General features: G+C 39.4%; 1 protein-coding gene and 1 long non-coding RNA gene across 4 annotated transcripts in view; one reads left to right on the top strand and one right to left on the bottom strand.

Moving 5' to 3' along the window:
• The window catches only part of LOC110082622 (protocadherin-11 X-linked), a 986,147-nt gene that overhangs the window by 761,770 nt on the left and 198,470 nt on the right, over positions 1–25,907 (top strand). The window lies entirely within an intron of this gene.
• LOC144584469 (uncharacterized) lies at positions 5,621–25,851 on the bottom strand. The gene is made up of 2 exons (XR_013538734.1): positions 22,348–25,851; positions 5,621–5,662 (listed from the first exon to the last, which is right to left on the bottom strand). It is a non-coding gene; the product is annotated as an uncharacterized LOC144584469 (long non-coding RNA).

Genomic DNA, 25,907 nt, shown 5'->3' with positions numbered 1-25,907 from the left:
CAGAAAATTAGAGCTACAGTCTTATTAGCTTAAGATATCAGAATCCCATTGCTTGAGATGGAGATTGTTGATGGAATCCAAGGAATGAAAAGAAGCAGCATGTTCTATCCCGTTGGGAAAATGGAAGCTGATATTCAGCAGTCTTAACTGTAGTCAGCCTGTTGTCCACTGTTGTCTCACTATCAAAAATATCTAGATTCTAAACACTGTTTATAAGTTTTGATTTTTCTGTTATTTAAATCCCCCTCCTCAGTAACAATCCATTTATCAAGAACCTGCCTTTTTAATAACTTGGCATTCTATTCTTTAACTGTTTATTTTTAAAAACATGGAATTTAAAACAAATTGGAATTTTCTTTTATCAATCTTGCTCCCACCACCACCCCATTATGTCTTGTGATCAGTGCAGCTGATCTGTAGTTAAAACAAAAGAAAAATGTGGAACAGTTAACTTGTACTGAAGTCTTGTTTGTTGAAGCTGTGCTGTTGAGCAGATTTCAAGGTCACTGCTTTAAAAGCCCCTTGGATGATAGACATCCCATCTCAGTTAATTTGAGAGGAAAAGCAGGAATGTTCTTTGTAACCACTTAAAGCTTCGGCTGGAGGTGGTTACAGGCTAATTAACCAGTTATATAGAAGAAAAATATAAGTTGAGCCTTATGGCCGTGGAACTCCTGATGGCTTTCAGTAACTAACAGACAAGAGAATCATATGATACAGAATGCATTCCCATCTTGAATTGTACCATTAAGACCAAGACTGAGAAATCATGTGTTTTAGTGCTTGTTTTTTAAAATAAATTCATCACATGCAGAATATTATGGAACAAATATTTGCTAACTGTTCTTTTCCTGGATGTCCTGGATGTCTTCCTTTCACATAATTTCTCCACCCACTCAAGAAGGGTATTAGCACGTTACTCTCCCCCACTCCATGCCTGGCGGTCCAGACACATTTTCTGACATGACTCCATTGCATGTAAAAATCAGCTCTAACAATTAAGTGCAGCCTTATTAAATATCAAAAATTTAGGAATCATTGTCAGAGAATATCTTCACTAGAAGTTACCATACCACGACATAAAGAAATTAAAAAATATGGGGGGACATTTTTCTGTCTTTTTTTTTTTTTTGTATTCTGCCTATGTTATGTTTTTTTATGCAGTTCAGTCCCATTTTCTAGTATATTTATAAGTTCCATAGAGCAGGCCATTCATTCCTTATGTGCACATAATTTTATCTCATTTATTGTGCTGATGACAGAGGCAAATAGTTAGCAAGTAGGCTTTATTAAGCTATCACATTTCTTTTTTCTACTTTCTTGTGGCATAAAGTTTTGCCTTTTGTGTTGAATCATTGTCATCTCCAAGCATTTTAGTAATTTGTTACCGTTTGGAACAGCAATAAATAAAAGACTTAGGAGTCTGTTAAGTAGGTAAGAAGCAAATGGCTAAATATAATTAGCAATTTCATCTACCATATATAGAAGATAAAATGTGACAGAACCACTTTTTCTTTTTTTTCTCAGCCTGCGATTCTCAGCACAATAATATTTTATGTAGTACTACCAGTTGTTATTCCACTATATTATCACACCACATTTATTTTCTTTCATAGACTGTAACTGTTACAGAAATAATGGGGGGATAGAATATTACATTCCAGATGAGAAAGAGAAAATGACATAGATTCATTGGAATATCCCAAAACCACCACACCCTACTTTATTTAAAAGAAAATTGTCGTGAGATGAATGACATGATTAGCAGTGAGACGTTGTTAAGAAACAAAGAAAATTGTAGAAATCTGAAGAAAATTCCCATTGATAAAATCATTGGGCACACCTCATTCCAGCCAGCAGAGTTTGGGGAGAAGATGGAGGGAGATGTAATTCAGAGTTGAATTACACAAAGTTTACAAAGATGTACCACCAGCTTCAAAAATAAAGCTACAAAACAAGACTTGAAAAGGAAACGGCTAAGATAAGGTATATACAGATGCTGGAGACCCACTTAAAAAGACTGAAAGTCAAAGGTTCCTAAGTCATCGTTGTTCTGTGCTGTCGGATCAATTCTGCCTTATGACAATCATTTCCTGATTTTCTAGGTAGAGAGAATTCAGAGGTGGTTTACCATTCCCTTCCTTTGGGGGCATCCTGGGACTATGCAGTTTGCCCAGGGCCATACAGGCTGACACTGCTGGAATGCACAATAGGGAATTCAATGCCCAACTGGCTCAACAGCCATAAACCTAACTCAATGAGCTGTTCAACTAGCCTCTTAAACCATGATCAAGTATGAAATGTTACATTGATTCTCAGTTTGCCACTTGTATCAGTAATGATATTACTGCCTGATAGACCAATAACTGAAATTATTCATAGCCTGATAGCCTAATCTGTTACTAACAAACCATTATCACTTTTTTTCATTACAGTATCTGTATCTCCACTTGGTTGTGGGGCCATGTATGAATCATATAGCCTCACTTTTATGTCCAAGGAAGTGGGCTTGATCCAAGAAAGCTCATATTAAAATATAGTAGTTAGTCTTTTAAGTGTTGCAACAATTTGTCTGCTCTGTTTTCTTCTTTTGCCTCAATATATTCTCCGGTTAAATTAAACCAAATGCATTAAGTGGCCCATGGATGGCCATTATCGGGATGTGTCTAAATGTCAGCCATGGCCCATAGCCACCATCTTGCTGCAACTTATCCCTGTTGTACAACAGATGTATGCTGCATCTCAAGAACTAAAAGGTAAAATAAAAAGGAACAAACAAAAATTGGCAATCCCATCTAGTTCACCTAAACCTATACTATCCACGCTGGTCAGGAAGCATGGGGAAGCCAAGGGGTGATGGAGATACCCTAGAATTTAGACAACTCAAACTTCTTGAATTGCCTGCTGGCTTGGAAAGAGTCCAGTGGTCAGGTGGCATCAGGGGATATTGTGTGAGATCGAGTGATCTCACAAGAACTTCCACAATATGGTATAGTCTCTCTCTCTCTCTCTCTCTGTGTGTGTGTGTGTGTGTGTGTGTGTGTGTGTGTGTGTGTGTGTGTGTGTGTGTGTGTGTGCGTGTGTGTGTGTGTGTGTGTGTGTGTGTGCGCGCTCCTCTCAGCAGCCCCTCTGGAAAATTTGGGGAATGTGTTCTCAGTGTGTGGAAGGGGATAACAGATGGTGGGAAATTTTCAACATTCTAAACTAGAATGTGTTGTGTTCATATGTCTACTTCTTTTTCTAGTACAGTATATTCTAGGAAATACATTTTAGTACACACTAGTTTGGAGGCATTCCAACCCGGATTACATAAGTATTCTTTCTTTTTCTTTCTCTCTCTCTCCCTGTCATCTTTGTCTGCCCTCCACACAGGCTAAAATAAGTTGGACAACATGACAGTTCTGGAGTTCTTAGTAAACATTCTTATTTGATTTTGAAGTCATTGTAGGATTATGATGTGAACAGCAGAATGCCTCACCCTACATTTTCCCTCCCTGCTGAGACAATGGGCTGCATCTAACTAAAACTGCAGTGAATGAAACTCTTCTTAGTATTTTCCTTTTTGCACTGAATCTTCCCCTGCCTGAAGTCTTCCAATATCTCTGGTGGTAACAAGAGACTACTATCCACTTATCTAAAATGAGGGCAACATATTAATATTTTGTTTATTCTCTTAGGTCAGCATGTCAAATTAGGAACTTGGTTTGTAGTTATTATTTTGTCCACATTCATGCCTTTCAGATTGGTTCAAGTCAAGCGGGCAAGAGGAGTCTGAACTTAGTGTTTCATGTCAGGAATCCAGATTGACCAATGATTGTTAAATTGTTTTGGCCACAGATTTTCCTCTATCCTGTTATGTTTTATTCTCTTTCAGAGCAATGACCCCTGAACAGTTCCTCTCCTGATATTCCACTCTTCTCTTGATAGCTTTTGAATAAACAAGGCTTACCATGCTATTAAACATAAAAATACATTTTTGGTCTAAAATTCAGACTGCTTGCATAAATATTTCTATCCAATATATGAACACAGCTGTGGTGGAATCAATCTGTCGCTACACAGTGAAATCACATATTGTCAAAAAGTATGCACAGTGGTGAAATATTATGTGTCTTATTATCTGGATATTGGTTGGTTATTTTAGCATCCTATATGGGATACTTGTGTGATGTAGTGGATAAAGCAAGGGACAAGGAATTAGGAGGCGTGAGTTCAAATCCCTGCTCAGCCATAGAAGTCTCTAGATTTTTCAAGCCAAAATTAATTGCCAATAAGTCTTGACTTGGGAGAGATTTCAAAAGGCTTCTGTTTATTTGATATATATCAAACAAAGAGTGACAGCCTGGTAGAATGGTCCCCCTTCCAAGCAAGAGGCAAAATTTCAATTTAAGACCTCCAGTAACACAATAAACAAAAGTGGTGATAGTGGACATCCTTACCTTTTCCTTTTTGAATTTCACAAGGCTTGGTTAATTCATCATTTGCTATGATCCGTGCTTTTTGCTCACCCATTTTATAAAGTTATCTCCAGATCTAATTTCTTCTAGGCCAAAAAGGTGCAATTCAGGCCTTTTTAACATCCAGAAAAATCATAGCTGTTTCTCATTGTGTTTCTCAAAGTACTCAATAATATTTAGCACCATCCTAACATGGTCTTTTAATGGTCTTTTTAGTTAAAAGCCACATTGATTTTCATGAATAATTTATTTAACACCAATTCATTCTTTGTGCCAGGATGGTTGCAAATATTTTGTAAATGTTACTTACGATTGAAATCAGATGATTTTTTTTATCAGATTGTGACCCTGAACTTCCTTTGCTATTAATGTTATATTTGCCTCTTTCCACGTATCTGACATTTTCCCTTCTTTTAATATCAAATTCATTGTTAATTGCAGAGGCACTAGCAACTCCTCTTTGAACAACTTATAATTATGGTCATTCTCTGAATCTCCAGAAAGTCCTGTCCTATGGTGTTGGGACAGGCTGATTTTTTTTTAAAGCCTCGGAGCTGTTAACAAATTGTCTGTGGTTTTGAAGAGATGATTTGCACTATGTGCAATACACTGAAAAGGAAGGAAGGAAGGAACTGTAATTAGATGGTGATGGGGATAATGATGAAGAATATGGGTAGGAAAACGTATCAGTGTAGCAGCCATCTTTCTAGAGGTGCTTCCTAGATTCTCATGAGTTTGTGAGTAATAATAATTCATTTTGTTTAACACGAGAAGACTTGACAGGCAAATGCCATTTCATACTCTAAAAGCAATAACCCAGGGTGTAATTGGTAAAAGAAGTAGCCTTTTCTCTACATGCTGTTTATTACCAATTTATTTGTTTGCATAACATCTATACCTAAGAACTTGCTTCCTAGTATGTTGTTGCTTATTTCATCTGGCAAAGAAGATGGAGAAAATCTTCACTGGGGTGGATGCAATTCCATGTGTTCACAATAGCCTTTCACTTACAGAGCTGAATTATTTCTCCCTATTTAACTTTTTTAAAAAAATATTTCCATGGCATTGCCTTTAGCTGGAAAGAGGACTACACCCTCCATTCATCCCACTCACCCAAACTTCTTTTTTTGCAGAGTTCCTTGTTGGTCCGGACCTGGGCTGCTGCACTTAGCATGCCAATGGCTGCTGGAGGTGGATGACTCATCCTGGATAGGGAGGAAAGATTTAAAAACCATCAACTTAAAAGGATCCTGCAGGGCAGGATGGAATAAGAAATGAAATAGATTCCCTCCCCAACAACTCTTGAGGATTTAGTATTACCAGCCTAGAGTACAGGCTGAAAGAACTTGGGCATGTTTAGCCTTGGGAAAAAGAAAACTGAGGGGAGATAGGATAACACTTTTCAATACGTGAAAGGCTGTCATACAGGGAGGGTCAGCATCTGTTCTCAATCTTCCCAGGGCGGAGGACACATCATAATGGGCTCAAGTTATAGGAAGCCAGGTTTCATATGAATATCAGAAAAAAACACTTCCTTTTAGAGCAGTACAACAATGAAAACAATTACTTTGGGGGGGTGAGCGCTCCAACACTGGAGGCATTCAAGAGAAAGGTACCGAACTATCTGTCAGATTTATTTTGATTTGGTTTCCTGCATTGAGAGCACAGTTGAACTCCATGGTCTTAAGCCCCTTCCAATTCCATTTTTCTGAGTCTATTATTCTGTTTCTGCAACTGCATTGTATTTATTTCTTTATATATTTGTTTACATTTTAATATGCACTTTTCCTAAATAATATAATTTTGTAGAATTTTCTCTTTAATTACTGTAATTTGCACTTGTTCATAAAAGGAAAAGGAAATTAAGAATCTGATACCCATGGCTGTACTTTCATTAGTATATGAAAATTCTCTCGCTATAGATAGAGGGGAGAAGGGTCCAGTTGTACTTTGAAGGCTTGGAATTAATAGCAATAAGGACATTGAAGGCATTTGTTTAATGAAAATCTGTATTTCAACCGCTTGTTTCTCCAAGTACTCCACAAGTCCACATTTAAACAATGTTTACAAAAGACAGTTATAAAGAAAAAAACTAAAGTGTGAGAGTATATTAAAAAGTCAGAGAAATAAAAGGAAAAAAATAACATGATATGTATTAATGTGGTGCGGTTCAATGTGTGGGGGAAAATAAGCAAAGACTAGCTGTTAAACTTTGAATATTTTCTATTTGCAGACAGGTATAAAAAATTGTAGGAATAACTATGGGAAGGTATGGGGGTCTGTTGAATAGCTAGGAAGACATTCTTGCACTCTGCCCACCTCTTCATCTGGACAAATCTTGGAATAAGATCAAGCACTATAGACTTTTAGATTCTGAGGGGACTGCCTAGTTTTTTCTAGTCTACCCTTTGCCACTGCAGGAATGTACCACTAAATTATCCCTCATAGATGGACTTTTAAGTTAATTTTAAAACCTCCAGTGAAGGAGGGGCCACCGCCGTTGAGAAAATACATTAACTGCATTGCAGTGTCAGACAGCTCTTAGCATCAGGAATATCTGCCTAACATTTAGTTGGAATCTCCTTTCCTGTAACATAAATCCATTGGGCATGGTCCTACTCCCTGAAGAAGCAGAAAACAAGACTGTACCATCTTCCATGTGATAGTCCTTCAGCTATCCAAAGATGATTATCCTCACTTGAAGCTAGGAAGAACTACCCTAGATCTATCAATGTAGAACTACCCTGTCAACAGAAATGTCTTACAGCAGTGGTCTCCAACCTTGGGCCTCCAGATGTTCTTGGACTACAACTCCCAGAAGCTTTCACCACCACCTCTGCTGGCCAGGATTTCTGGGAGTTGAAGTCTGAGAACATCTGGAGGCCCAAAGTTGGAGACCACTGTCTTACAGGACAAGAAGTAGGGAGGTGCCATTGCCATAACCTTATTTAATGAAAGAGCTTTGGATAGGACTTTAAAAAAAATCTCCCAGAGAGTGCATAAATTGCCTTGAGCTGCTGACTGCTAATCCAGACTGTGTCATTCGTTTGAGAAGGCCAGGGGCAAGCTGAAAATATTCACTCAGATCACCTAGTATTGTGAGAACTTGCAAACCAGCACCAAACTAAGGTTGCTTGTACAGAATTATTTGTAGGATCATGGGAAAGATTACAGCAGAAAATACAAATTATATTTAACATGGTTACTCATTTTCTTCTCTCATTTGTTTTGGCTCAGTTGTTGGTGGGCGGCTTGACACCCTGTCTCTAAATTTTTTGTGACTGTGCTTCATTTCAGTGTTCAAATGGTTAATTGTGCTTTGATGGATATTTGAAATGCACTGCACTATTTGGATGATTTTAGAGTCTTTCTTTCCTCTTTTCTTGTCAGACATTCTAGCAGTGTCTGCCAAGAGACAGATTTCCTCAAACCACAATGAATTTTTAAAGGACCATCAGCCTCTTTTAACCATTTCCTTTTGTTCCATATTATACCTTCTCTAGAGTAATAAAAACAGAGTGGAATAGAGGAGACAGGTATATTAACCTTATAACAATTGAAAAGGCATTGGAACAGACTCTTCCATGTAGGGTTATACCATAAACATCAGATAGAATAACCTATTAAATATGAATGTGCTCTTCATAACTGTAATGGGGAAAATGGATGCTCTAATATTTTCAAATGCCGTGGATGTCTTTTGCTGCATTGATACAGTTTTGGTGATTGATGGCAACAAGGAGATCAAACCAACCTGCAACTTTCAGAAGGAATGAGGTTTTGAATATACTTTGGAATAGCTGCTTAATGGAGTTGGGGGATTGGGGAATATGTTTGTTTAACTATTTGAATTGATGCTAAATCGGTTTTTATAGAAGTGATCGTCTCAGACTATTTGTTTTGTGTTTTGATTTGTTTTGGAGGAAGTACAGACAATGTACAATTAGATCAAAGGAAGATTTGATTCTATTTTTGTAAGCAAAAATGTATCTAGATTTTAGAACGTTTTCATTGAGTAGCAAGTGTGAAACTGTGTTTTGATGATTTACTTGCATCAGGAAAATTTGCACGGATGCATGTGTTCATGAATTAAATAGTTATTCCATGTACCTTGAATCACTAGAACAACAATAAAATTAGAGTTTACCAAATTTTAAGCAATATGTGCTGCAAAGTATAACCAGTGGAGTGTGTGTTGGAACAGCTTTTGCGGACAATTTTAAAAATAAACACAAGTTATTTCAGACAAAGATTTTAGTAAGAAAGATGGAAGTAGGCTGGAGAGAAAATGGGGTGAAATGTAGGGTCAGACTAGACATATTCCATGTTTCTTGAAGAGCTCACCCTAGTGGTGAAAGATGTCTATCATACCACATGGTTTTCCTCACCTAGGTATCTTGCATGTAACCTGCTTTATTTTGTGACTGGTGAGCAGTTTTGATTTGCAAGTCTTATTGCCATGATGGAATCTCCAAGGAAATCCCATTGTAGGAGGGGAAACAATTACTCAAACAAAAATGAGAATGACATAGTACTTGCCAGCTCACCGGGATGACTATGCTTTTCCCTGTTACATCTGGCTCTGGAAGATCTAGTGTAAGCAATTGGAATTCGTCCATTGAGAAGCTATGTTGTCCAATTGTATCCACAGTGCAGAAATAGCAAATAACAAAAGTCACAAGGACAAACATTCCGCCTAGAGTTCAGCCGCCTAGAGTAATCTTAATTGATTAGATAGGCGGGATAGAAATCAAATAAATAAATAAAATAAATAAACCACATCAGGAAAGGTCTGGGAGAAATTTCTTGGCAAAAGTCATAGAAGGCTCAGCAGTCACCAGATGGGCAATGTAACTGGCGTCCAGGGAAAGGAAGGAAGACAGTGACCATTTCATCTTCATTTCCATTTCTTGTATCAAATATCAGCTGGGCAAATAAGATAAGGACAGTGTTTGGTCGTTATAGAGGAGATTGTCTCTGGGCTAAAATAATGTCTTTGCAGTCCAAATTCTGGAAGGCCATAATAGCCCATTTCTGTTACAGATAGTGACCAGGGAAACTGCAGTTTTAATTATAATGTCCCAAATACTGCCTGTTTAAGATTACTAAAGTGCTGATACCAGAGCTTGCTTGCTTGCTTGCTCGCTCACATGCTCCCTTCCCAGGGCTCTCAGTATGCACACTGAATTCTTAGTTGCAGTTCAGACATTTGCAGACATGACAAAATGGAAGTCTCCTAAATATGTCACTGATTTCACCTACCAAAACATTCTGGCATACTTTTTTGTATGTGTAGGATAGTGTTAGAGCTCAGTATTGTTTATGGGACAGAAAAGGTAGATGATGCAGTACAGGAAAGTCAATAGCAGCTAAAACATTTACCAAAAAAATGCAAAAGCAGGCACCCATATAGACTTGGCAAGAAGAATGGCCCCCGTAACTTTCATATCCTGAGTACATGCACTGTCAACAGCTGTGCTATCACAAATCTCATCAACTAATGAATGTACATAATGCCAAATTCCCTAACCATGGCCATGCTGACTGAGGATTAGGAGAGTTGTAAAGCTTTCTTCTACTGAGTCATTTAGTTTTTTAAAAAAGTTCTGTCTGAACTAATTGACAAGATTTCTTTTCTTTCTTTTTTTTTTAATATTCAGCAATTATCTAGGTAGCCCAGATAAACAAAACTGAACTTGAATTGTTTGTGGAATATAATTTGTTTGATCATACAGCAAGGTGTTGTACCAAATGGGTTCCTTCAGGCCCTATAATTCTAACAGGTTTTTATTCTTATTCAACTTTTATTAATCAGGAAAAACCAACAATATTCATATATATAGGTTTGATCTTAGAATCATAGAATAATTGAGTTGGAAGGAGCCTATAAGGCCATTGAGTTCAACGCCCTGCTCAATGTAGGAATCCAAATCAAAGCAAATATGACAGATGTTTGTCCAGTTTTCTTTTGAATGCCTCCAGCTTTGGAGTGCCCACTACCTTCAGGGTTATTGGTTCCATTGTCATACTGCTCTAACAGTTAAGTGGTTTTTCCTGATACTCAGCCTAAATCTGGCTTCTTGTAGCTTGAGCCCATTATTATGTGTCTTGCATTCCGGGATTGATCAAGAACAAATTCAGCCCCTCCTCTGTATAGTCCCCCAGTCTTCTTTTCTCAAGGCTAAACATGCCCAGTTCTTCCAGTCCATCCTCATAGGGCTTGGTTTCCAGTCCCCTGATCATCCTTGTTGCCCTCCTCTGAACCTGCTCCAGTTTGTTGGCTTTCTTCTTAAAGTGTGGTGTCCAGAACTGGACAAAGTTCTCTAGATGAGGCCCAACCAGTGCTGAATAGAAGGGAACTGGTACCTCGTGAGATTTGGAGACTATACTTCCATTAATGCAGCCTAAAATAGCATTTTCCATTTTTGCAGCCACATTGCACTGTTGGCTCATATTTGGCTTTTGATCTACAACAATTCCAAGATTGTTCTGATTCATATTACTGAGCCAAGTATTCTCCATCTTGTAAGTGTGCATTCTTCCCCCCAGTGTAGAATGCTGCACTTATCCCTGTTAAATTCCATTTTGTCATTTTCAGCCCAGTGCTCAAACCTATCAAGATTTTTTTTTATTTTTTAACTGTTTTGATTTATTAATGCTTAATATTGAAATAAATGGGACTTAGCCATCAGCTTAAGTAGACCTAAATCTAATTAGTAGTCCCAACTAGGGCAGGCCCATTAAATCAGTGGGTATGTCAACAGTTTGCAAAGCCCATCGATTCAGCTGTATTCTGGTTTACTCTTAGTACGACTAAGATTGGATCTAACACACACACACACACACGCACGCACACACGCACACAGAGTTGACAATTTATGCTTGCATAAAGAAAACTATGTAAGTTGCAGTGACAAATTGCCACTCATGACTAAGTACCCAGGAATTCAATGAGCAATATTTTGTTACTATGGCTTACTATGATTTCCGTCATGCGGGCATACATTGCCAATACATTCTGGACTATTAACTCTGAATGCTTTTTGTATTTGTATCTCTATTTAAGGAAAAATAACTTATTTCAATGAAGCTCCGATGAAAGATTGTTGCAAACATTCCAATGTGTGTTTCTTTCCAATAACTTTATTGTTTTACATTACTGATTATTGAGTACTTTTTTCCTATTCGGGAATTGGTTACTCTTTCTTTAGGGAAGTGAGGATGAGTAAGAATCCCCATTAATCTGTGTGTTGATAAATAGATGTGAAAATTGTCTGGCTACTACAACTGCACTTTGATAAATGAAAAGTGCATTCTTTTAGTCTGTTCAATAGAAAATTATCTGAGATGCTTTGAATGGCAATAGCATTGATTTTGTTTGCTAGTATAAAGCAGTTTCATTTTCTCTAGTGCTGGTTCTGTATAATGATTAAAAGAAAATTTGTAGGTGTGAATGTCATATTCTCATTTATATGTATAGAATTTTGGTTTATGTTCCTTCTCTTCCCTAATTACTTGTAGTTTATCTCTATGGATTGGTTTGTGGCCATTTCTTCATTTCAGGTATGTGTAAAGCATACATTGGCTATATTACTGGTCCCCTTTTTACAGATGGGAAGAGAAAGCATAGGCAGAAGGCTTCATGGTATATTGATAGCTAGGTTGGTACTGATGTCTTGCTGATTGTGGCTACTGAAGAATCAGAGTAGCTGATTCCTCAAAAGCTACTGATATATCGTAGCAGTTATTTGAAGAGGATGTAGGTTATGGGTGGTGAACTCATATGGGAGGAATGTAGAAAAAGATACAAGAAGGACATCAGTAAACAAAGTTTTGGTAAGAATCTAATTGTATTTCTGATTTGCCATATCTGCAAGTATAAAAATATTGAGTTAATCCACATCAAATTTTGATATTGATACACTGTACTGTATGACATTTAATAATAAAACAGTCCACCTTCTCAAAAGCCCATATCAACTTTCTAAACAAGACTATGTTTGCGTAAAATGCTTTAAAATAGTATTATTAAATAAAAATGAAGAAATGCAAGCTTTCAAATCCCATTTATTTTATGTCAGACACAAGATCATTTTACAATATAATATTACATATTGTTGCGATTACCATTAAATACTACTCTTGATGCTTGTCTACCAGTTTTCAGTGGCAAAGCTTTGGAAATTTTGTAGTAGAAATTAATCCTTCAGTTATGAGTGAAATGAATTCCAGTATTGGCTGGCCACGGCTGTACTGATTGGCTACGGCTAGTTCTACAAAATGCAAACCCCATTTCAGCCAATATGCTGGCCTTTTGCTGTAAAACAGAACACATTACAGTTGTTAAGAGAAATACATCTTTATTATCACCAGTGTTTTGAGAGTCAAACAAGCTGTGTCTCTCTATAGATTTACTGACACACATTGTATAACTCCAAATTTGGTGGTACTGAATTCATCTTGCTGTGCTGTTGAAAAATGGAAGCATTTGTTATATTAATGATGTAGCCAAAGATATGTTAAGCTTCCCCCAACTGCATACAAACTCTTTGAACTTTGTAGAAGTTTGCATACAGACGTATGCCCATTCTTGTTTCTGAATCACAGCCATCTTTCTTGTAAGAAATCGTTTTCTTTCTCTGTTTGAGATTATTGATCTCACAGTATATTGTCCATTGCTTTTATTTTGTCAGGGGTGTGATGTTTTTCCCTCCCTCAAAATGATATTTTTCAATACATTGAAGTGCTAATGCTTTGATAGTGTTTTGCACTCTAGTAAGCACACTTTTGAACTTCCTAGGACATATTCTAATGATAAAGAAAGTTTGCAAAACAATCTTTATTGCTTACCTCCTATTCTGACACACTAAGGAAACCTATGAGTTTTAATAGGGCTTAAGGGAACTACACAAGCATCCCAAAATGAGGAGGAGAAAAAATGTGTGGGAGATTTTTCTGATAAACAATTATCTCCAATGCACTGCCCCCCTTTTTTTGGAGAATGTGTGCATAGTCCTAAGGCAACTCAGCTTCTCCTTGAAGATTTCTGCCTTCCTTTGGACTAGTTGCACATCCTATATAGTTATTTTCCTCTTGTTTTTTTATAACAGTTCTAAAATTGTCTTTTTCTTTCTTTTGTTAATCCTTCATATTACTAAAATGATCAGGCAGCTACTTATATTCCTGGGGCCCTTCATAAGTTAGCATTGAAATAGTCAAAAGAAGTGACTGTAAGGTTGGTTTCTTGTCATCACTTTCATCATACCAATTGTGTGCATGTGCAACAGAAATCTCTTTGGCGATTGCTAGCTGAGTGCAATACCTTTACAAGTGTGACCTCGGTTCACAGAGGTCTTGGGACCAGCCTTCTTATTTTCCATTTTCTATGCTTCCTTATAGTCTTTCGAGACTGAAGGATGTCTAACTAGAAAGAGCAGGCCGGGTAGGTGGGGTTCATCAGCCCTGGAAGGCAGCCCATCTAGGAGAAGGAAAACTCCGATTTTAAACCTCCACTGCCTTGTGGCTATATCCACTGATGGAAAAGGCTTCAGGCGATAACCTCGAGACAAAATCTGGAGCCGGAACCCCGGAGGCAGTTCATGTCATTCTGGCAACTCCTGCAACATTGCTGCAACCAGTTGTATTGGCTCTTGCCTTTCCACTGGACTATTTCAGCGACGTGGAGAGGGGGAATTTGCTGCTTGGTTAACAGCCTATCCTCCATATTACTTTACCCAGGCTTCATGCTCTGGAGGAGACACTCCAGCTTCGCATACAGCGTTGAAACAACACAGGAAGTAGAAGAGATTGTCACTCTCGAATTGGCCTCCTCAGCCACACTAGACGGTGTTCCATGTCCTCCATACAGAGCATGTTACCATAGTCTTTCGAGACTGAAGAATGTCTAACTAGATGCTTCCTTTCTTTTCCCACCTTTTCATACATTTACCATATTGTGAGAGTGAAGGGGGATGGGAAATGGCAATCAAGGCTAAAGCAGAAGGATGCTTTCAGTGCAATAGGGTGGGAAAGTAATGAGTTAGAGGCCTAGTAAGGGCTCATCACCAGGCATCACCACAGATGGGCACAGGAATTTACTATGTAGCCGGGTATACAGGAGAGGCTCATTCTGCAGATATTAAGAAGAGTTCCAAGGACAAGATAGAAAGGATGCATGTACAGTGGTGCCTCGACTTATGAACTTAATTGGTTCAGGAAGATGGGCAAAGTCGAAACGGTCATAAGTTGAAGCACCATTTTTCATTGGAATGTATTGAAATGCAATTAATCCGTTCCAGCTGAAGAAAAAAAATCACCAAAAAAATCACTGCAAGATCAGTCAGAAACACGGTTAATCCCTTCCAGCCGAAGGGGGGGGGGAGAAAAGCAATTGCAAGTGCAAACAAGAGAAAGCAAAAAGCAATCAAGCATAGAAGACCTAATGCAAAAAAACAAACCAAAAACCAATCAATCGTGCAAAATCCATTGCAAATGGAAACAAGAGAAAGCAAAGAGCAATCAAACAGATCACGCAAGATCGGAAATGGAGGGAACTAAAAAGCAAACAAACCCCCCAAGACCCATCGGAAATGGGAGGGAAACAAAAAAACAAACACCCAAGACCCATCAGAGCACAGAAACATAACCCCCCCCAGCTCAAAACCACGCTGCAAAAACACCCAGAACAGTTTTTAAAAAGCAGAAAACAGCACCTTACCTTACAAGGTAGCCCAAAGCCTCCCTGTAAACACACACACACACACTCAGAAGCAGAAGGAGACAATCCGAAGCTTCCGACTATCTCTAACTGCTGGGGCGAAAGAGCTACAAAGAAGCATCCTCGTTGCCACCTATAGTTAGAAATTTGAATTTCCCACCTTTTCCCCTGCCTTTTTGTGTTCGTAAGTGGAAGCTCTGATGACAAGTAGAAGCAAAATTTTGCAGCCAGAGCTGGTTGTAACGTGAAATGGTCGTAGGTTGAGGCATTCATAAGTCGAGGCACCACTGTATATTTTAGGCTACAACCTGGAATGTTCCAAAAACAAACACTATGCATGTGCAAACCTAAGCTATATGTGGTCAGAGTGATGTAAGATGGAGTCAGACAGGTTCTGTGTGAAGATGATTTGAGAGACATTGGAATGTGTTTTTCTAAGTGCCGTGAGAGTGCTTTTCTGAAGACTGTTACAGCCTTGTTCGAGATAGCGCTGAAGGCTGAACTGAGAGGCCTATGGAAGACTCAACATTCCAAGCTAATTGGAGGAGAGATAAAACACCTGGACTCTCATGGAAATTAAGGGAGGAGGACGGTGGTATACCCTCTTGAGGCTAATTGGTTAACAGCCAGAATTGTCAAGAAAAAAGGGAGGAGTTGGAGAAGGTAGAAAATAGACGATGGATTATGTGCTGGTTGTTCGTCGTGTTGTTCTGTTGTTCTGTTCTGGATTTCGATTCCATGATTATGGGAGAGAAAGGAACTTGATTAAGAGAGGAAGTAAGTAGAGAGAAAGAAGGAGGTGAGACTAGCCCATTATAGCTCACCTTAGTCCAGCTTAGTAGTGTTTATTGTTTTAATGGGAAATAGTTATTCTATTTAACTGCAGTTATAAAGCTTGTGAAATATAAACTGATTCTAATAAAACTCTATTTTTCTAAATAACAAAGCCCATGTGTCTGTACTTGCAAAGTACTGGGTAAAAGTAAAGTGTTCTTTTAAGGTCAGACTTGTTCAAAGGGTTTACGCTACACACTGCTGAGGTCCTGGGACTTGCCCCAGTGCAAAGGTGGTAGGTAAGCTGACTGTCAAACTCTCTGACCGAGTGCTAGGTGCCCCTTAGGGGGACCTGGGCACCACATTAAACTTATCATGTATGTAACTCCTGTTCCCTTCCCTGATTGGTTTCTTATTGTATGCTTAGCTCATGTTGAGGAAGTGTTGGCTGTCAGTTGCTATGTTGATATTGCAAACAGGCAATTATTTGGTTGTGATTTTTTCCCTCCATTGGTGTTTCAAGCACCCTGCAGGTTATTTTTTAAGTTTAGTTTTCAACATCACTGTTAGGCTGTCGATGAACAGCAGCTGCCGGAGGAGTCTGTTGGAGGAGTCTGCAGTTTGATTGGCATGTTTAGCCAGTGATGGAGAGGCTCACATTCCCTGTTTTTATCCACAGGCCCACAAAAAAGCCTGGCCAAGGTTGCAAGGTAGAGCCAGCCCAGAACTCGTGTTAGGATTTTCCTCATTTGAACTCCTGTATGGCCAGCAGCCACACAGCATTTTAGATCTGGTCTACAACCAGTGGGAGTCAGGAGAAGACCTCCACAGAGAATATGGTTCACAAGATCCTAGAGATGCAGATGCATTTCCAGCCCGCTTCTGCTCAGGAACATTTAAGATATGATCAGGAGTACGCACCAAATCAATATACTCTACCAAAGAAGTGTGTCTGGGTCTAGCAGATAAAGCATGAAGGAATCTAGTCTCAAGGGTCCTAAGAATACAGTAGTGTCTTGACTTACTACCATAATCCATTTCAGAAAATGGACATAACTCGAAATGGTTGGAAGTCGAAGCACCATTTCCCATAGGAATGCACTGAAATGCAATTAATCCGTTCCGGCCAAAGAAAAAAATAACAACAACAACAACAAAAAACCACTGCAAGACCCATTGGAAAAGTGATTAATCCCTTCCAGCTGAAAGGGAAAAAAAGAAAAGCAATCAAGCGTTCAAGGCCCATTGGAAATGCAAAGAAAACAAAGGAAAAAGCAAATGGAGCACATCGGAAATGCAAAGAAAACAAAGGGAGTACATCGGAAATGCAAAGAAAACTAAGGAAAAAGCAAAGGGAGCACATCAGAAATGCAAAGAAAACAAAGGGAGCATATCGGGAATGCAAAGAAAACAACAGAGCACATTGAAAATGCAAAGAAAATAAAGGAAAAAGCAATCGGAGCACATCGGAAATGCGGGACATTTGTAAGTCGAGGCACCACTGTATCTCCTTGTCCTCACAGGCCTATGGGTTGCTACTCGGAGAGAGGCCAGAAAGACATCTACAAGAAACCAGGCATTCTTGGTGGAGCTGCACATGGCCCTTCCCTCCCTGCATTCAAGATGTTCAAAACTAGGCTATTCAAAGAAATATCTGATTGATTGATTGGTTGGTTGGTTGGTTGGTTGGTTGATTGATTGATTGATTGATTGATTGAGTGAGTGAGTGAGTGAGTGAGTGAGTGAGTGAGTGAGTGAGTGAGTAATTGGGTACTTTCCAACTTAGTATTTGTGTACTAGGAACTTTCCCTCTTTTCATCTGTTAATATTCCATCTAGCTCTGGGTGCAGTTAGTGTGACATTTGAGAGGCTTGCATAGAGGACATGCTTGCTTAGATAATAATAACCACTCTCTTCTCTTACATGGGCTACAGGCTCCATCCTCCTTTTTATTTGACCATTTGTTTGAAAAAGGTGATAGTAAGAAATTCCAGAAAACAGGAAGAAAAAATTATTTTTGGATGAAAAAGAGATATTTTATGTGTGCATGCATATTATACAGCATGTTTTCCATTACTTTCAGTATTCAAACAAATTACTAATGGTGCTTTTCATAAAGGTTTATGGGGTGTGTGATTTTGTGCACAGCTTATTAATGGCAAGCATGATTTGGATGAGACAACAATTCAGACATGACCATTGAAAATTGTATGGTTAACATGACTGACTATTGCAGTGTTGTAACTCAAGCCTCAAAATACTCAGAAACGAGCTTGTATATAGTTTTTTGAGAGTTCAAATGTGCTTCTGGATGTCTGATGGGAAAGACATATACTTAATCAAATATTTAATGACTCTGCATTGCACTGGGCAGCCCTGAAAAATAGTAATCATTGTGAAGAAAACCTTTTTCATTTTTGAGGTCCTTCAGGCAATCAAACATTCAAGCAAAATCAGACAATTGCACTTAGAGGTCACAATTCAATTTGTTTTAGATCAATCAGACACACACTCAAAGAAATTGTTATATAGATTATTCCTTTGGTTGCTGACTGAGGCACATGGAATCCTGAAAACACAGGGAGAACTTACCCTTCTAATGGTGCATCACCTAGTTGCTCAAACAAGGTCCCATCAGTGGAAATCAATCATTATGAAATGACAAATTGTAATTGCCAAACCTTGCATACACATCTATGAGCTGTAAATGAAAAAAATGGACTGAGAAATCTAAAGGCCATAGAGAAAGTGAACACAGACTGAAGGTGGAATGCATGAGAGTCCTAAACTTGAGAGGAATATGTTTAAATTAATGTCATCATTAGCGACAGGTTTAATAAGAGACCAATGATCCTGATGGTCACTACTCCTAATTTTAACCTATGAAGAGTAGAAAGCTGTGAAAATATAAAGTGACTTGCTTGTTATAAAAACAAACAAACAAAAACTATGTTTCTAGGCACTGTTCATGATTATTATCTCTTTTGGGGGGGGAAACTCCATATACCCTTGGAAAATCATCCCCAGTTGCTCATACCAATCTATTTTTCTCAGTATATTATTATATTGAGAAAAATAATAAAACCTCCTCCTCCTCCTCCTCCTCTTCTTCTTCTTCTTTTTCTACTACTACTACTACCACCTTTTTTATTCCTTTTTTATCAGTTAACCACTTCTCACCCAAACACAAAGCAATTGTCATGGTTATTTTTTGACAAGTGGGACTGGTAGTGAGAACAAGGGAATATCCTGTAGAGCACTGGTACCTAACATTGGGTAACCCAGGTTTTATTGCACTGTACAGTGGTGCCTTGACTTACAAAATGAATCCGTATTGGAACGGTGGCCATAAGTTGAAGTTTTCGTAAGTCAAAGCACCATTTCCCATAGGAATGCATTGAAAACCGATTAATCCGTTCCAGCCGAAGGAACCCCCCCCCCCAAAAAATGATAAAAATAAAACACTGCAAGCCTCTGGGCTTGCAATAAATAAATAAATAAATCTAAAAATAAATGTAAACATAACCCCACCAGGTCAATCCCACTCTGCAAAAGCCACCCAAAACTGTAGAAAGCTAAAAACAGCACCTTACCTCCACTGCTGCCGCTCGGCCATCCTGGGGGGAGGCTATCCAGGGAGGAAGTCTCACGGGGATGCACAGGCGGCCAAGTGGGACAGGAGCAAGGCCCCCTCCTTCCCTCCTCCCCGCCGCCCCATCCCATGGTGGCAAGAGCCCTTCCCTGGGGTCGCCAGGCACTCTTGCGCACAGGGCTCCAGGAGCCTAGGTGCCTCAGAGCCAGGAGAAGCGGAGTGCGCCTGGGAGCCCTGGCCAGCCCCGGCATGTTCCTTCCACAGCACCTGCTTTCCCCAGAGGGCCAGTGAAAGTTGGCCAGGCTGCATTCCGCTTCTGTGTCTGGCATACCACCCCTCTGGCCAGCCTTCTCCCCCCCCCCCTCAGCAAGTCAAAGTGGAAGCCCGGGAAACTGAGCTTCCTCCGCAGCAAAGCGTGCCTCCTCCTCCGCCACAACTGCCGTCGGGGGCAGCCCTCTGGGAGCCCACTCGGCCTTCTTTCGCCGCTGCACAGCTTCTCGGCCACCTAAACCGCTGCCGATAAGCCCGACATAAGCTGGGAAGCCAATGGCGGTGGTCATGGCAGCGCTAGAAGTCCGGGAGGCTGAGCCCAACTGGGATGGTCTGATGGCTCACCTCCCGGGGGGGCGGTGGCAGCAGCAGTGGAAGCCCAGGAGGCTGAGCCTCCCTTTTCCTAACCGTTGGGGTGAAGAAGCAGGCTCTTCGCCACCAACGGTTTGAATTTCCTGCCCTTTCTCCTTGCTTTTTTCTATTCGTAAGTGGAAGCTCTGGCCGCAAGTCGAAGCAAAATTTTGTGGCCGGAGCTTTTCATAAGTCGAAATTTTTGTAAGTAGGGATGTCCGTAAGTCGAGGCCCCACTGTAATTCCCAGAATTTCTGGGAGCTGCAATTCAAGAACACCTGGGTTATTCAAGGTTGGGAACCACTGCTGTAGACTGTCTTGACTGCTGCCATTGGTGTTCTGAACATTCAGTCTACCGTTTGTTATGCAAAGCTTGGCATCCTTTTTCCTGCTGGCAACATGGACATGAAGTTGTGAAGCATATCAGGCTGTTTCCAGACATTTTCAGCCATGAATACAGAAACACAATATCCCACAATAATAAACTGGAGGATTTTTAAAGAATGTAATAAACATATTCGTGCACTAGACTAGAGTACTCTGATTAGGAAATAAATGGTTTTGATATGACACTTCATTTTTTTGATAAAACCTGCTGACCGCTAGCATTCAGTAAAAAGGAAGAAGCCAATTATGCTGCAATACTTTAAACATTTCACTAACCATTTCCAAAGACAGTGCCAAAGGAGAAAAACTGGTCCTTGGGATAATCTGTGGTCTTTATGCAGAGGACTGTTTAGCCAAAGATACTAATCTATACAAACTGTCCAGAACTAAGGATGCTGCTTCTTTTTTGAGACACAGATCATAAGAAACAAGCTGGATATTTTCACAGATTGCCATTTGAAGTTGGAGAAGGGTCATCTTCTTCATCAGCCATGTCTAGGTGAGAGGTGTTGTGTTGTGTGTAGTATTAATTTGTGTTGCATCATTGGCAGTCCTCAGTGGAGAGAAAACTGCTTTACTAAACATTTTTTTCTAATCATCATGCATCCTTAAATTTAGCGTAAGTCTTGTTTTTGAATTTTTGCATTTTTAATTATTTTTCTCAGAAAAATAATAAATTAAAAATCATGACTTGCAAAAGCATAGCAAGAAGAAAAATCACATCCTCAGCCTTGAATGAAATATGATTAAAATGTACATTTTGACTTCATGTCTTAAGGTTGGCACATAGAAGTGTCAGCTCTCTTGTGTCTACTCTGAGCCCCATGGCACGGTGGTTAAACTGTAGTACTGCAGTGAGAATTCTGCTTACAATCTGAATTCACTCCTGGGCTCAGGTTGACTCAACCTTCCATCCTTCCAAGGTCAGTAAATTGAGTATGCAGCTTTACTTGGGGCGGGGGATGAGAGGGAGCAATGTGTAGCCTACATAATTAAATTGTAAACTGCCCAGAGAGAGCTTTAACACTGTGGTGCAGTATATAAGCAGTACATTTTGCTTTTGCGTTTATTCTGCTGTAGCACTGCAAAAGAAATCATCTTGTTTTCAGTGAGGGGAATTAATGCCGAACAAAAATAAAAAGTTCCTCTGGCCGAGGAAAGGGAGTAAATGCTAGTTTTTCTTTTGCCACCAAGGATGTATGTAGGCCAGGACTGGAGCAAGAACAGGTTTTCTGCTTGCTCCAATATCTAGCTCCTGTCTGTGTCTTTTATTCTATGCAGGTTCTCTGTTTTCCATAGTATTAGCAGGCAACTTTCTTCTTGGTTTTTCAAACAGCGTCCACTCCTTCCTCTCTCCTATAATATGTAGTCCAGACTTTCTGAATCTAGATTCCTTCTCCCAGTTGTTTTGGACTGTATCAATTCTATCAGTCCCAAACAAAATCCATAAGTGTCAGCAATGATGACAATTATATTCCAAAACAGAAGAACAGAAGGCTCGTCTGTGGATATAGAATGCAAGTTGGAATGTTGTCACTATGATACGAGCTGCCACTGGGACCTGGGAAAAGAAGGACGTCCGTATCATGTTCAGGCCACATTACTGGGGAGACAGAACAACAGTTGTTGTTGACGTATCTTTGTCCTACTTTGTCCAATGTATTATAGTTTTATTTTATTATTTATTTGTCTGATTTATAGATTGTCTTTCTCCCAATATGGGGACAGTTTGAGGTTTCGAGTTTTCCAAATGCAAAATATTGGTTTATTTCAAGTACAGAATTCGGGATCAACTTAACTTTTCCTTCTTCATCTTGCAGTCCTCTAGGATTTCCGTCTTTATTTCTGTACCTTTTTTAAAAAAAATTAAAATGCAGATATTAGGTATTGAAGAACAATATAAAGTTAAGTGAGTGCACTTGAATTGATATCCTATGGCCCAAACAACGAATATTGCAGCTGGTGCATGAAGCTGAATAGATGCTAAGATAGCTCCCTCTTTTCAAGGAAAAAAGCAAGATGGGGGGGGGCGAAGCACCAAACCTCTACAGGGCTCATGTAATGCTCCTGGAATCTAACAGGGCTGCATAAGGGGCAGTTTTTGACGCTGTCATTTAGATTCTTAACCTGCTGAATAGACTGACAAATCGTAGATAGGATTTTTAAAAAAGCCTTGATGGGATTATCCTGCCTATTTCTCTTAATGCTCCTTTAGGAAATCATTACATAACTCATTTTAAATGGAATTAGAATAAAATGTCTATGTAAAATATGGTTTTAGATTCAAAAGGGGGAAAGGGGTACAAAAGAAAGATTGCTTAGAGCAGTGGTTTCCAACCCAGGTGTTCATGGACTGTAATTTCCAGAAGTCTTCATCACCAGCTGTGTTGGCCAGGGTTTTCTGGGAATTACAGTCCAAGAACACCTGGTTTACCCAAGGTTGGGGGCCACTGGCTTAGAGGGATACTACTATAGTTCCTGCCTCCCTCTTTCACTTTAGGTTGTCTATACGTTTCTGTTTTTGTAAATGTACAGGGAGATTCCTTGTTTTGTCAAGACTTCTTAGTCACTGTTGGCAGATGAAATCATGAGCAGAAAGATGGTTTCTAATAAGGGATGCTTGAGAATTTCACTTCATGCTTTTAGTAGAATTGAACAAAATCAACAGATTTTTCCATGTTTGGGATATACCAAGGCATACAGTATGTATTATGCAAATACAGTGGTGCCTCGCTTGACGACATTAATTTGTTCCAGCAAAATCGCTGCAGAGCGAAAATGTCAAACGAAATAAAAAAACCCATTGAAACGCATTGAAAACCATTCAATGTGTTCCAATGGGCTGAATACCTGCTCGTCCAGCAAAGATCCTCCATACGGCGGCCATTTTCTGGCACCTGTTAAGCGAAAAAGCCTTCCTAAAAACAGCAGGGGGCCATTTTCTTCAGCTGGTGGCCATTTTGAAACCCGACGATCAGCTGTTTGCTGATCGTCGTAAAGCAAAAATCAGTTCCCGAAAGCAGGGAACCGATCATCGCAAAGTGGAAAAACCTAATTTAAACCATCGTTTTGCGATTGCAAAAGCAATTGCAAATACCTAATCGTACAGTGATTTCCTCATTAAGCGAGGCAATCGTTAAGTGAGGCACCACTGTAGCCATCAATATGTGGGATGAAAAACCTTGGTCTTTTTTTAAAAAAGTATCAGATTTGGGTTTTTTGGCCCAGGGCATTGCTAAATTCAATCTCAAAAATGTGGGTTCAAATTCCTATGTGTTTGACCATGTTTAAATACACAGGCTTGTCACCTTATCTGTAATATTTTATCTCCTAATCTTTAATTCATATGTAGCAAACAAGTTCCCACCATGGTTGGACTGATTGCACCAGTGAGTTTTACTATTGGTGTCCATGTAACTATGTAATAGCTTGCCGTGGCTAACTGCTGAAATGCCAAGATTCATCTCAGTTATGCAGTTAAGTAGATGCCCAGCCATGTGCAAAATGCATACTGTCACATCATTGATTAGTGCTTCTGTCACTGAGGGATAATGTCTTGTGTTCAAGAGGGTAGCAAAAATCCAGTCAAGCAAAATCTAAAATATACAGGTGGGCCATACCAACATTCCATAATAACTTGCAAAATTCAGAGTTCTCAGTACTCTTCATCAGACTTGATGATTTTAAAAGTGAGGGAGAGAAAAGCCATCGGTGTCCCACAGTTTAGCTAGATACAGAGGTACATGAGGTCTATGAATATACTTGTTGCAAGATGGAGAGGATAGGCTTGTTGAATTATCCATTCGTTGTAGCACATAGCAATACCAGCTGAGATGAAGGCAAGATGGTAGAAGCTCATTTTTGGAAATACAAGGCTGGCAGCAGCCCAGAGCCCTGCAACGTGCCATAGACAAATCACACCTGTGTGGATGAGGTTGTTTTAAGTACACAAGTCATGTACTATTATTTCCATCTGGGAAATGTTGGAACATATGTTAATTTCTTTAATCAGCTCTTAGATTGTTTACTCTTTGTCTACAAAGCTATTCTTTACTGATGTTTGGCTGATAGCTTTAAAAAGCCCTGCTATTTTGTTATGCCTTCCTACATCTACTCTTCAAACACACATTTTTAAAGGTCATTTTTGAAGTCTACTTCTTTTAGAGGTCACATGCTGTCTGCTATGGTACTTAGACTGAAAGAGAGCTAGCTTGTTTGCAGTGATGGGACCACACGTTCTAAATATTTGGCTTCAAGGCTAACCTCCTGAGGAACCAGATGAGACTTGCATTGGAAATTAGACCTAGTGCATTTTCTGCCAGTCTGCTTCAAGGCTCAACATAAGATATTACTGAACAGAATAGAGTGCAGTCCATCTGTTATACACTTAGGCCCTAAGTAAAATTACATATGGGCAAAAATAATTTGCCAGTTGCTACTGACAAAACGTGTACTCACTGACTGACTTTCATTTGCGTACTTTTGAGTGGTATAAGTAATTTTCATTTTCAACTTGCAGAAGTATCCCAAATGTTAAAACAGTTGAGATTAGTCAACAAAAACATTAAGTAAATAGGGGAAACCAATTTTAACCAAAGTTTAACGAATGATGGTCAATTTAAAGGTACCATCAGTTATTTTTGAAGGTGTGCTGCTTCTGATGTGTCACAATGTAGAATGAAACATAAGCAACAAAAGGTCAGTGGTGGTAAATCTATTGCTTTTATGCCTTGTTATTGTTTTTCTTCAAACATCTAGCTAGGCTGAGAAACAATATTCCGAATAGTGGAAGCTGGTGACTCTGATTTCAGGAGTCAGTGAATCTACTCTGAGGTTTAATCCAGAGTTCATGAGAGCAACCCAGGTGCTAAATTCTGTTCCCAAACAGATTCAGCAATTTAAACAGCTCTCCAAAACATTAAACTATAATCTGAAGTAGATTTACTGCCCTGAAAAAATCTCCAAGCTCTACTGATTCTGCCTTACCTAACATTTGCATGTGTACACCCATGCATGCAGAAACAGACAACTGATCCAAGATATTTTTCTACCTGAGATGGAGTAGCAAATGATACCTAACCCCAAGACAAGGTGTATGGTACAAAAAGCTATCAAAGTCAAAGCTCATGAGAAGGAAAATCACATTGACACTTCTTATCCCTGGCATCAAAAATACCATGATAACAAAATACAGTGGTGCCTCGCTTAACGAGCGCACCGTTTAACGAAGAATCTGTATAGCGATCCCTTTTTGGGGATCGCTATACGGATCAGCCCCAATCGCCGCACTCGCTTTGCGACGATTGGGGCTCCGGCCGCCGGACGCGAAAACATCGCTGGAGGGGTAAGTTTGGACGCT

The sequence above is a fragment of the Pogona vitticeps genome, chromosome 11 (assembly GCF_051106095.1).
Source record: "Pogona vitticeps strain Pit_001003342236 chromosome 11, PviZW2.1, whole genome shotgun sequence".
NCBI classification, from domain to species: domain Eukaryota; kingdom Metazoa; phylum Chordata; class Lepidosauria; order Squamata; family Agamidae; genus Pogona; species Pogona vitticeps.
This window is presented reverse-complemented; position numbering and strand designations above follow the sequence as displayed.